Genomic DNA, 10,739 nt, shown 5'->3' with positions numbered 1-10,739 from the left:
AGAAGTATCAAAAGATAGGCATTAAAACAATCACAACAGATGTTGTGATAAAGCTTTCTTCTTAGTAATCAAATATTTTTCACCGTCTCCCTCTCTATTTTAGAGGCTGGTGTTGTTTCTGCATATGACTGGCCAAGGGAAGTAGCATTTAATCAGTGCCTAAAACAAGTGAAATTATTTGAAAGAAAATTACTTTTAAGAAGGGTTGTCAAGTACACAACATCCTATCTCCTGGCTTACCTAAAAAGGCATTTGTACTCGGCTAGCGAGTAAGGAAAAATTAAACTTCTTTTCCACACTAAAGGAAGAGGAAAGAAAGTGAGGGAGCTTCTCTAATTACAGGATTTCAGCTCTGATCTGAGCAGCTGCAAAGCATATGTATCATGAAGAAGAAACGACTGGAGATGGCAGAATTAACCAAGCCTTAATGGATTTACTTTCATTTCCTTTCTCTGTTACTATTTTTAATTAACCAGAAGATTTCATTTTTTTTCTTTCTTTCTTCCTCCTTTCTTTTTATTTGCTGCTGTTATTGTTCCAGTGCCCACTCAAGCACAGCACCATCAACTCCTGGAGAAGTCATTAATTGTACTCATTTCGATAGTGCTTCAAGATCAACCAAGAAATGAAATTCTCTAAATAGCTGAGACAAAACTCATGGAGGAAACCACTTGAGCAGAATGATAAACATATTTTTCTCCTAAAACAAATGAGAATCCCCCCTTGTGCTCATGTTTGCTCGTGTGTTAGGTAGTGAAACGCCAGGACAGCCAGAAGAAAACGTTCAGTTGACAAAGGAGGATCAGAAATTAAACGTGAAGCACCTCTTTCTCCAGTTTTCCAGCCCAGAGCTAATGTCTATATATTAGCAGTTATATATAGTCAATGATTATATGTATTAGTAGTTTCCCTCTGTATTTAACAACCAGCCAAGAGAAACCATGGCCAATCCACGAGCTGTCGTTGGTATGTAGTGTCAGAGAACATTCACCAAACTCTTCTTTTAAATGCAGTCCCAAATCTGTTTGGCAAACTATATTTGTAAGCTTTTTTAATTGGCTAAACCACTATCTTAATGACGATTGTTGTGTGTTCATATTATAAAAATAATGACAAAATAAAAAAAGGGAACAGCATCACAACCACCAGTTAGAAGTCTTTTATTTTTAACTGAATTTTAGGAGTTCATTTTCTGAATAGCACAAAAATACCTTAAGGAAATTACATTTTTCTGGGTGAGGATACAATAAAGGACATTAGTATTTTAGCCATTCCAATGCCATGAGGTCCCATCTTAGTGTCCTTTATGCAAGCAAAACTTCCATTGATGTCACATGGGCTCTCCCAGGACATGAGCTGGTGTTCAAACTGAAGGATGGGGTCCCAGCAGTAGAGTTAGCAGATGTGTTTGGTCCCTAAGAATGCAGTGCACAGTGTAAACTTGATTATTAGCTAACAAATCACTGCAAGCTGGGTGCTCAGTCAGTCTGTCAAGGCTGCTGGTTGGAAAATCTGTATCCAGAGAAGTCATTCACATTGGAAACCCATCTTGCATCTGTTATTAACAGGGTGGAAGCAATCTTGCTTATGTCCCTGTGTATGTTCACAGCTGTCTGGCAATTGGGAGTGGTGGAAACACGGAAGAAACATTGCCTAAACTAGTTGCTTGTGGGTTGAAAACACGGGGTGTTGCTATTTATCCCTGTCAACAGCAGGCCCTATTAACTATTTTTAATGAATCACTACTGCTTTTACTTTTGCCATCAGCCATGACCTTCACCATTTAGAAACACATGGTCTCTCATAAATGATAGTCTATGACATATAAACTTGAGAAGGATTCTATCACGGCTCAAACTACAATATCTATCACTAAAACAAACTGCTCATTCCAGCTGAAGAGACGCTCATATATATCATGGAACCAGCCTTCCATATTTTGAAATTTACTGCCCTGCATTGGTGCTTCTTTTTCCTGGCCTTTTTTTTTTTTTTTTTTTTTTTTTTTTTTTTTAGGGAGGCCATGCAACCTTGCTCACTTAATACTTTTGATAAACTTCTACTGACAAGGAACTTGATTAATGATGGTTAAAGGAATTGAATCAAGAGCAGAAAAGACAGGGCCAAAAAAGCAGACTGCTGGCCTGATGGAAACTAACGTCTCCACAGAAATATATGATGGACCCTCCTTTTTGCCATGCCAAGTAATTACTCGCACAGGCCTGTTGTAATAATTCCTATTACAGCCAAAACGGAAAAGTCAGTAACTCACAGCCCTGGGACAAGGTGAAGGCAAGGCCAGAGTAGTGTGGATCAATATTTCATTTACTCACTGAGGTTAGCTTCTATCCCTGTATCAAATTCTTTTACAGAAAGCCATGAAAGAAATGAGGTTTGCTGAAAAACACCAATACAGGGCCCTCATTTCCTTGGGGGTGCTCTTAGAGTACACGGAGCAACAAAACCTCTCAGCAAAACAATATGCACTCAAGGTCACTCATTACTTGCTACTGTTGGAAAATAAAGTGCCATTAGCCTGATATGAGTAATGTACATCAATCAAGTGCAGACCAGCAAAAGTATGTTTTCAACACAGTGTTGCAGCTGAAAATGAATGAACCACGTTAACACTTTCCGAACAGTTTGACAACAGTGAAGAATTTTTCCTTTGGTATTATCATTTATTTCAGAATTTTGCTGCAGCTCATCTCTGTAAAATCGAACCAGAGCATCTCAATTGTCCGCTGTGCTTTGCTATAGTTGAATTAATTCTCACTAAGTAAATGTCATTATTTTGAGGGGGGCAGTTGGATGCTTTCCAGAAAGGTCCGGTCTGTGCCTTACAGAACCCTCAGTCTAAGGGCAAAAAACCAGATGCAATAAGAAATGATCTGTTGTGTTAGTAAAATAATTTAAAGCAATACTTGCTCAGAATATGAGATGACATTGAGGTACATATAAATCTGCTTCGATGCATATGCAACTCTTTTCTTCCATAAGGAAGTTTTCAGGAAAAGGAGGACTCCAATATATCACTCATGACTTGCATGTTGTAAGGCTACCACTGTGCTGAACTGAAGGGCAAATGTAATATATGCTCCTGCAATAGCTGAAGTACACTGTGGTGGGGGTTTTTTTTCTGCTTCCTTTCACAGACTTCTTTGAACATTTTAAATTTTGTCTTCCTTGCAGATTTGGGGTTTCCTTTGCGGGAAGGTGGTGACTGAATGTGTTCAGGAAAAAGGTGTTCGGTGGGTTATTTATGGTTGCTCATAAGGTTGATGATGTTACAGATCTTTTCAAAGCTTCTTGATTGTCATCACAGCAGAATATTTCTGTTATCAAAGTTCAGAATTCTCTAATCTTACCTCCACCACTGAAAAATTTATGATCGTGGTGGTGAAGCAGTACCTTCCCAAGGATTTCTGTGTCATCCTGTTCAAAAATAAAACCATTAGGTAGGCATAAAATAAACTGTTACAGAGTAGAGAGAATTACTGTTGGAAGAGCACAATTTTTTTCTATGAGATGGTAATTTTTCCCCTCCTCTTTTCCCCTTTGTAGTGTTCTCTTTGTCTTTCTTTAGCAATTTGAAATCACTTGCTAAATAAAAATGTTAAATCTTTGTTCCAGATCTTATCCCTAAGACTTACTGAGGCGTGTGAAAAGAGTTGAAGTGTTTAGGGTTTTGCACTCTTAATGTTTTTTCGTAGTGGTGAAGATAAAGTTGTTTTCTTTTCTGGCCTCATCTCCTGAAATCAGACTCCCAAAGCAAAGCATTGTCATCCAAAATAAGTGCTGAGCTACTTCCAGCAGTGAACTCACTTAAACCATGTGGAGTCCAGGCAACACCATAATGTGTAAGTAAACACAACCCAGAAATTATGGGCCAAGGGGGAAAAAGGCTAATCAATGTTCACATGCTAAGTCAGACATGATTGTGGTCTTTCATGTTTGGCATCTTGAAAGTTCATGTTAAATTTGCTGCTCTTCAGTAAAGTCAAGGGACATCCAATGAATTAATTTCGTGTCTTCTAATTAATTTCATGTAGAGGGCACACACATGCCCTCCACAGTTGTTAACAATTTGGATAAAGCTCTTAAAGTTTTCTGCAGTTCTGATGTTTTGTATTTTCATTTATAAATCAGAAATATTGGCAAGTTAGCAGATCTGGTCTGAATCCCAGTTCCTTGCAGACCACGCTGTTTCCATTCAAGTGAATCAGCTGAACCACTAGTAAATATGAGTTTGGTTATATTTTGGGTTGGTTGGGTTGGTTTATTTCTATGGATTTCCTTATTTAAAACTGAACTATAGTAATTATAATACTGCAGAACACTTGTCTCTGCTTCCTGTTGTTCTTCCTGTTTGCTATTACTTTCTAAGGGTTTAATGTAAAATGATGTGCAGTGTGTGAGTCCCAAGACAGTGCTGCTCCCTCCTTCATGTCTGCAAGAAGGGAAGAGAGACGAACATTTGTAACTGCCCATCAAACTCAATAAATCAGTTTAAAGAAAGTCTGTCTTTCTAGTCACGTAGAGAGGCTCTCCTGGATTAAAAGGGTCCACTACATTTGATTTGCTCCATGGTTTAGATGTGGAGTCAACTTTGTAAAGAGGGTGTAGTTCATTCATAAAAAGACTAATAATTTCTTAAAGAGATTTTTTGAAAGGCACAGAGGAGAATTAGACAACCTGTCTCTAAGTAGGAGACTTAGAATCACTATTGCCCTTCTCCATTTTTTTTTTCAAATCCTGTTGTTGTGATTAAGTTACTTTCCAAAATCTCATTCACTGCAGGCAGTAATGCTGTACCACTTCATGGGGCTGTTCTGTGCCCGTGTTTCTAGACACCCTGCCTCCCAAGTCCTCAAAGTTGTTTAGGTGACTTTATAGAATTTGTAATGACTCAGTGATGTTAGTAGTTCATTCTCATTTACCCTCTTTGAAACAGGGAGATAGTATCACCTTCATTTACTGGGAGAAAGAAGGGTGGTGAAGCAGAAATAGGTCTAAAGATATTTAGGTGCCGAGTTAAACCAGTAGGAAACGAGCACCTAAACACCTGTGGAAGGTCTAGGTGTCACCTACTATAGGGAGAACCAGAACCAAGTATTATAAAAATCTCTGGAAATTTCCTGTGTTTCTAGTTGCAATGAATAAATCTCTCAAGAATGTCTCAATCAGGGCAGAAGGGTCTTGTGATGGGAGGTTGAACGATTCTGTATGTTTTAAAAGAAGATTAAATCACTCTTTCCCTTTTAATTTTCACTGGTATGAAGGAATCAAAGGTAACCTTTTCTGTTTGCAAACTAGCACCGTAACTTTTGGGTTTGCTTTGTTTCCTATTTTACGAGAAAATAACCTGGTGGTTCTTGGTGTCACTGAGAACTTGGAGTCATTACTTTGTGTGGGTGAGCACTCTGGTGTAGCTCTCATACCAATAAAGCTGCATGCAGCAGGATTACTCTTTGAACCAGAGTGTTAACTGAGAGATTGGGGTCACATCCCTCACCCAAATGCGAGGCAGTCTGCTTGCACTTATAATAAAGAACAAATGTTTGGTCTGGAGGTCAGGATTTTTGGATTCACAGTGCACTTAGTTAGATCAAGGTCTCATCTGGGGTTAAAATCAATATCACAAATTGCAGCTAAAATGACAAAGAATATGTTTCCATCTATGTTATATTTTAGGTACAGTAGTCTTAATGTATAACTAGGTCAGTTCCATTAAGATGTAATTTCATTAAGGAACCATAACTGCAACTGGAATTTGGCCACTAGATGAATTTATATTTTTTTTGCCTGACACAACTGTACAGACGTACATCACTCTTGGATGCTGCTCACTTGGGTAGTTCTGCTTTAGAACAACAACCCAGTATTCACACAGTGCACTCTGCAAGGAAGTTTGAAGGAAATCAGTAAGAAGTGATTATCTGCAGGGAATGCATTCTGGTTTTGAACTGTCACGAGAATACCTGTCAAAATATTATAGTAAAGCACTTGAATATTTAACTTAGAAACTGAGACCTTCGGTTTAGTGCACTTGTACAGGTACCTATGCAAGGAGTGTATTTAGCAGTAGAGCCTTCAGGTTGCCTCTCAAAAGGGACACGAGACAAAACATCTGATTTTAGGAAGCTTCGCCTCAGTTTTTGTAACATGGCAAACCTGAACATAGTTGGCCATAAAAGAATTTAACATCTTGGAATAAGGAGATGAAAGCATCATTCAGGAGAAGACATTTTTTCTGCTTTCATGCTGTCTAAGGTACATGTCTATCCCTGAGTGTGGTGCACGGAGGAGTGGCAGATGAGGAGGAAAGGGAAAGTAGTCGTCAAAATCTTGGAAAAGGAGGAAGATTTTGGGATGGCTTTTATGTAATCCTCTGTGAGGATTAGTTTTTTGTGCATAACAGTCATACTGAGCTTTGTAGCAGAGGGTGATGCTGGTGATGTCTGCCGGTGGCTGGACTGTAGGTTGAGTCATCTGACTCTCCGAACTGTTAAACCAGGAGGGGCTGTGCACAAACTGGAAAGGTTTGTTTTGTTTCTCATCCCTACTGCCCATTTCTCTAAGGGCAGCACCCAGCATTGCCATGCTGCACAGAGCATAATGTGCTCTTCTCCACTTACTCCCCCAGCAGAGCTGGGGAGGACACGTAGCCAAAGCTGCAGGCAAGGAAAGAACTCTGGCTCTCTCTTGGCTGTGGGGGCCTTAAAAAACCCCAGCTTGCCAGCAAGGATCTGCTCCATGTTTGTGGAGGAAGTCTGGGGAGAGAGAAGATCATAACTGGGCAGCAGCTGCTCTGTATGACTTGCTTCCCTGGTAACCTGGCAGCTCTCCAAGTCAAAATCTGAATGGGAGTTAAACCGCTCGAAGCATTAATTCCCCTTGAGTTGTGAGCCTTCTCTTTCTCCTCCCTGCTCCCAGAGGAGGGACACTCAGCACAAGTGGAAGTAACCTACAGCCATGCAGGTGTTGGAGGGTTCAGGCTGTCAGCAGGGGCAGGGAAGACATCCCAGTGTGCTTTGTCTCCAGTACCTGCTGCCGGCTGGAACAAACCGGAGACCGGGATTGGCAAGTGACCCTTATCCCTGGGCCCTGACACTGGACAATGTTATGTAAAAGCTTTTGTGATTGTATTGATGTTTGGTGATTCCTGTTTACCTGGAAGGCTTCTCCTTGAATTTCCAGTCATGTGTAAGCACCCTGGGATCACTTTCTCCTGCCTCTGGGTGACCTGGACATCCTCCCTCCTCTCTACCCCTGGTATTCTACATGAGCACCATTTCCTTGGCAGCTTTTCAGGACTCCCCAGCTTATTATTGGGTCCTCTTGAAGCTGCAAAAATCAGTTCTATGTCCCTATGATATTTATAGAGAGAATGTTTTAAATCTTCTCATTTTAATTGTGTTTAAACTTGGGACTTTTTAAAAGTACTTTTTAAATTGTCTTGTTTCCTTCTTGCTGCTTTTTGTAACAGTTTTGTCTTGAGTTTTCAGTTAGTTTACAACACTAGTGACTCATATATTCCAAAATATTGCAACTAGGAAAAAATAAAATTTCTGCTGTTGGCAAGTGAAGAGATGTAAGTTAAGCTGGATGTGAATTAGTATCTGTTGAAGAAATGCTGATGTTTGTTTTGTCGAGATGTATTAAAAAGCAGTCTAAAATTAAACAAGAGTAATTCATACAGCTATTTTTTGCTTACAAGTGAGTTTTCTCTCTATGGAGGCAGTAACAACAGCAGCCCAGACAGTTTCTTAAGGCTTTTCCTGCTCTTCTGTGCCCTCTATTTTTGATCATCTGCCAAGGCCTGTGAATAGTGCCAAATCAAATAGTACAGCATCTCCATAAGTCTGCTCTTGGAAGCTAAGGAATTCAGCAGTTGAAGTGCAATGCGAGATATAAAAGAAGCAATTATAGTGGACTTCCAGGAGTTTAGGTTTAATAACTTTAATATTTGTATAACATATATTTTGAGGCTTCTTTTACTGACTCTACCTATGCTTTATGCACAGAACCTTAATCTATATAATCTTGTAAAAATCACGTGGGTTTTTTTCTCTCTCTCTTTTTTGCATTTCTTTTTAAGGTTCTTATGTTCCATACAAACTTTGAAGCCTATTTTTCTGTGTATTCTGGCATTGGCTGGCATCTGAAGAACAATGTCTGTTGGTGAAGGAGAACCTTTGCAGAAGGAGCCATTGCAGTGATTTTGAATACAGAGGGCCACCTCTGCAAGTATTTTTCTTCCTTCCTATTTATGCAGAAGCCTTCTCAAGTTTTTGGTCCTTCTTACTTAGTAACAGTTAGAATATTTGATGTGATACCCCACAGGTTTTCATACCTTATACAATGAAATGAATTAATGGGATAATGACCTCTTTTAGAATGAAAGGAAGAAAACTTGGATTTCTTTCATTCAGTTGCAGTGTGGACACTTGCCAGTTCCAACTGAAGTAAAATTCATCTCAATGTGACTGACCATCAGAAATCTATTCACCATTCAGGAGCACAAAAACGTTCAGGAGCTTTGCCCAAAATGCAACTATTTTTAAATATACATTAGTGAACAGACTCACTCTCTTGGAATCTAGAAAGCCAGAGTCCATTTGCAGTGATTTAACACGCTGCTTGCCTGAATTCTAGAGGAGGGGGCAAGGAAAATCTTACTAAACTTGAAAGGGGAATAAATGGGCAAAATCGATCCCATGTTTGCTGATTTTCCTTGTAAAGATTCCCCTTTTAACTTTGTCTGTGTTTCCTTATTGTTTCATAAAGAAGCAGTGGCTTATTACTACCCACATGACCTGGACCTTCCACACTGTGCCTGTTTGTTATGCTCATACCACTGTATTGAGAAGGGGAAATAATTTCTTTTAATAGCTTTAATAAGATAAAACTTCGGTCAGTTTTCTTTGTGGTTTCACTTATTTGTACCTTGGAATACACAGACTATCATGACAAATGGAAAAATGGTTGAAGATTTCCACTTTCATGTGAAATTTATTGAAGTAGCTTTTGATGATAGTGAGCTCTGAGAAACACTGAATTGAACCAAAAAACCCTTTTTCTTAATTGTACGTGGATTTTTCCCCTTGTTATTTTACTGTGCAGGCTCAGGTCTTCACTACAGTAGATCGATAAAGAACTTGTTTGCATTAACAGGGCTAACATTACACTTGATGTAGGTGCCTGGCTGTATACAGAGGTCACTTGCACTGGAAATGCATGAGAAAAATCAAATATTTTACCTGCTTTGGCTGAATCTAGGGACAACTTCAATATGTAAAAAATTACTCATTTTCCCTCCAGAGACTTAGTTCTTAACTGTAGCTACTAGAGGTCTGTTTTCTATAGTCTCTGTGGGGTTTGTAAAGTAATAATAATACTAAAAAACCTCTAGATTCAATTTTATTTTTAAGCTCACTGCAAAAAAATACTCTATTTTTCTTGGAAGTTTTGCTTCACAACGTCCCAGTCAAATTAATTTCCCAATTATTTGTTCATAGGTGTAGGTTTGATTCGGGGTAGAACTGGCAGAATGAATTTCATTTCTCAAGGCCTCTTGAAATGTGTAGAAAACAGTATTCTGAGAAATCTTTATACTTTTGTATGCAAACCCAGTATATTTTTTTACTCAGTATTTAACAGGAAGGAGAGGTTTTTTCATTTAATAATTTTATGCTTTAAAGGAACAAATTTCTAGCTAAGGGTTTTGCTCAAAAATAAAGTCTACCCGCATGCCTGCATATGTGCTGTCAACCAGGTGATGTTTTCTAGTCTTTTATAGACATTTTATCTCTGTCCCAGAGAAGCAGGATACATTGAAAAGAGAAGTAGAAGTAAAATAATTCTTCTTTGCTTTGGAGAGCAACCTTTTGTAATGTGTAATCCTATGCTACCACTTCCTTGGAAAAGCTTTCTTTTACCTAAAATAAACTTTCTAAAATAACTCTCACCATTTGGGAAGCTTTCAACACATTGTAGGACAGAGTTTTTCTTTTTCTCTTCCAATAATGCTTTGCACCACGCTGTGACTTGAACTTTATGTTCACATGTCGTGGGAGCATCTGAAATCCCTTGCCAACCCACCTTTCTCTCCAAATCCTTGAAGGAGAATTAGGAGAAAAACAGGATATACGTATAGGTATGTTACAAATAGTTGCAGAGGGTAATCAGGTTCTTACAGTGGTAGGTAACAAAACAAGATAGGCTTCAAACAGAGCTTTTTGATATAATTTCCATGACACCTGGATAGGTACAAAATGCTGATTTCACATCAGAAACTGGTGAAAGTTCTGGTGGTGTAGGGGCAGATCAATTATATTTTATGGTGTAATGTTTAGAAAATGAAAAGAGAAGTTGTTGGGTTTGGTTTGTTTTTTTTAATTGCAAACTGGGTAGGATCTCTTCCAGGGGAAAAACGTTTAGAAATGCCAGTGGGATGTGGATGTAGAATACAGGCAGAGCTATTACCTGTGTGTGGTGAGGATGCTTGATCCACAGTCTACACGTCAAAAAAATCTGTTGGGTTTCATCTGATTTGTGACAAGTGCTAATGGATTTTTCACTTTGTACAGTTTTGTTTGTTGTTGATTTTACTGAAGCAGTTTATGTATAAGTTTGCAAAACCCTGAACCCAGCCAAGCAACATTTGTGAATTCAGCAGTTCATGTGAGCAACCCAAAATAAGCTTACTCAAGGGAAATGTTGTTATGTCTTTCACT

Source organism: Neopelma chrysocephalum, unplaced genomic scaffold (assembly GCF_003984885.1).
Source record: "Neopelma chrysocephalum unplaced genomic scaffold, ASM398488v2 Primary Assembly neopelma1_323, whole genome shotgun sequence".
NCBI classification, from domain to species: domain Eukaryota; kingdom Metazoa; phylum Chordata; class Aves; order Passeriformes; family Pipridae; genus Neopelma; species Neopelma chrysocephalum.
The sequence above is the reverse complement of the archived record's forward strand: the minus strand, read 5'-3'. Positions refer to the sequence as shown.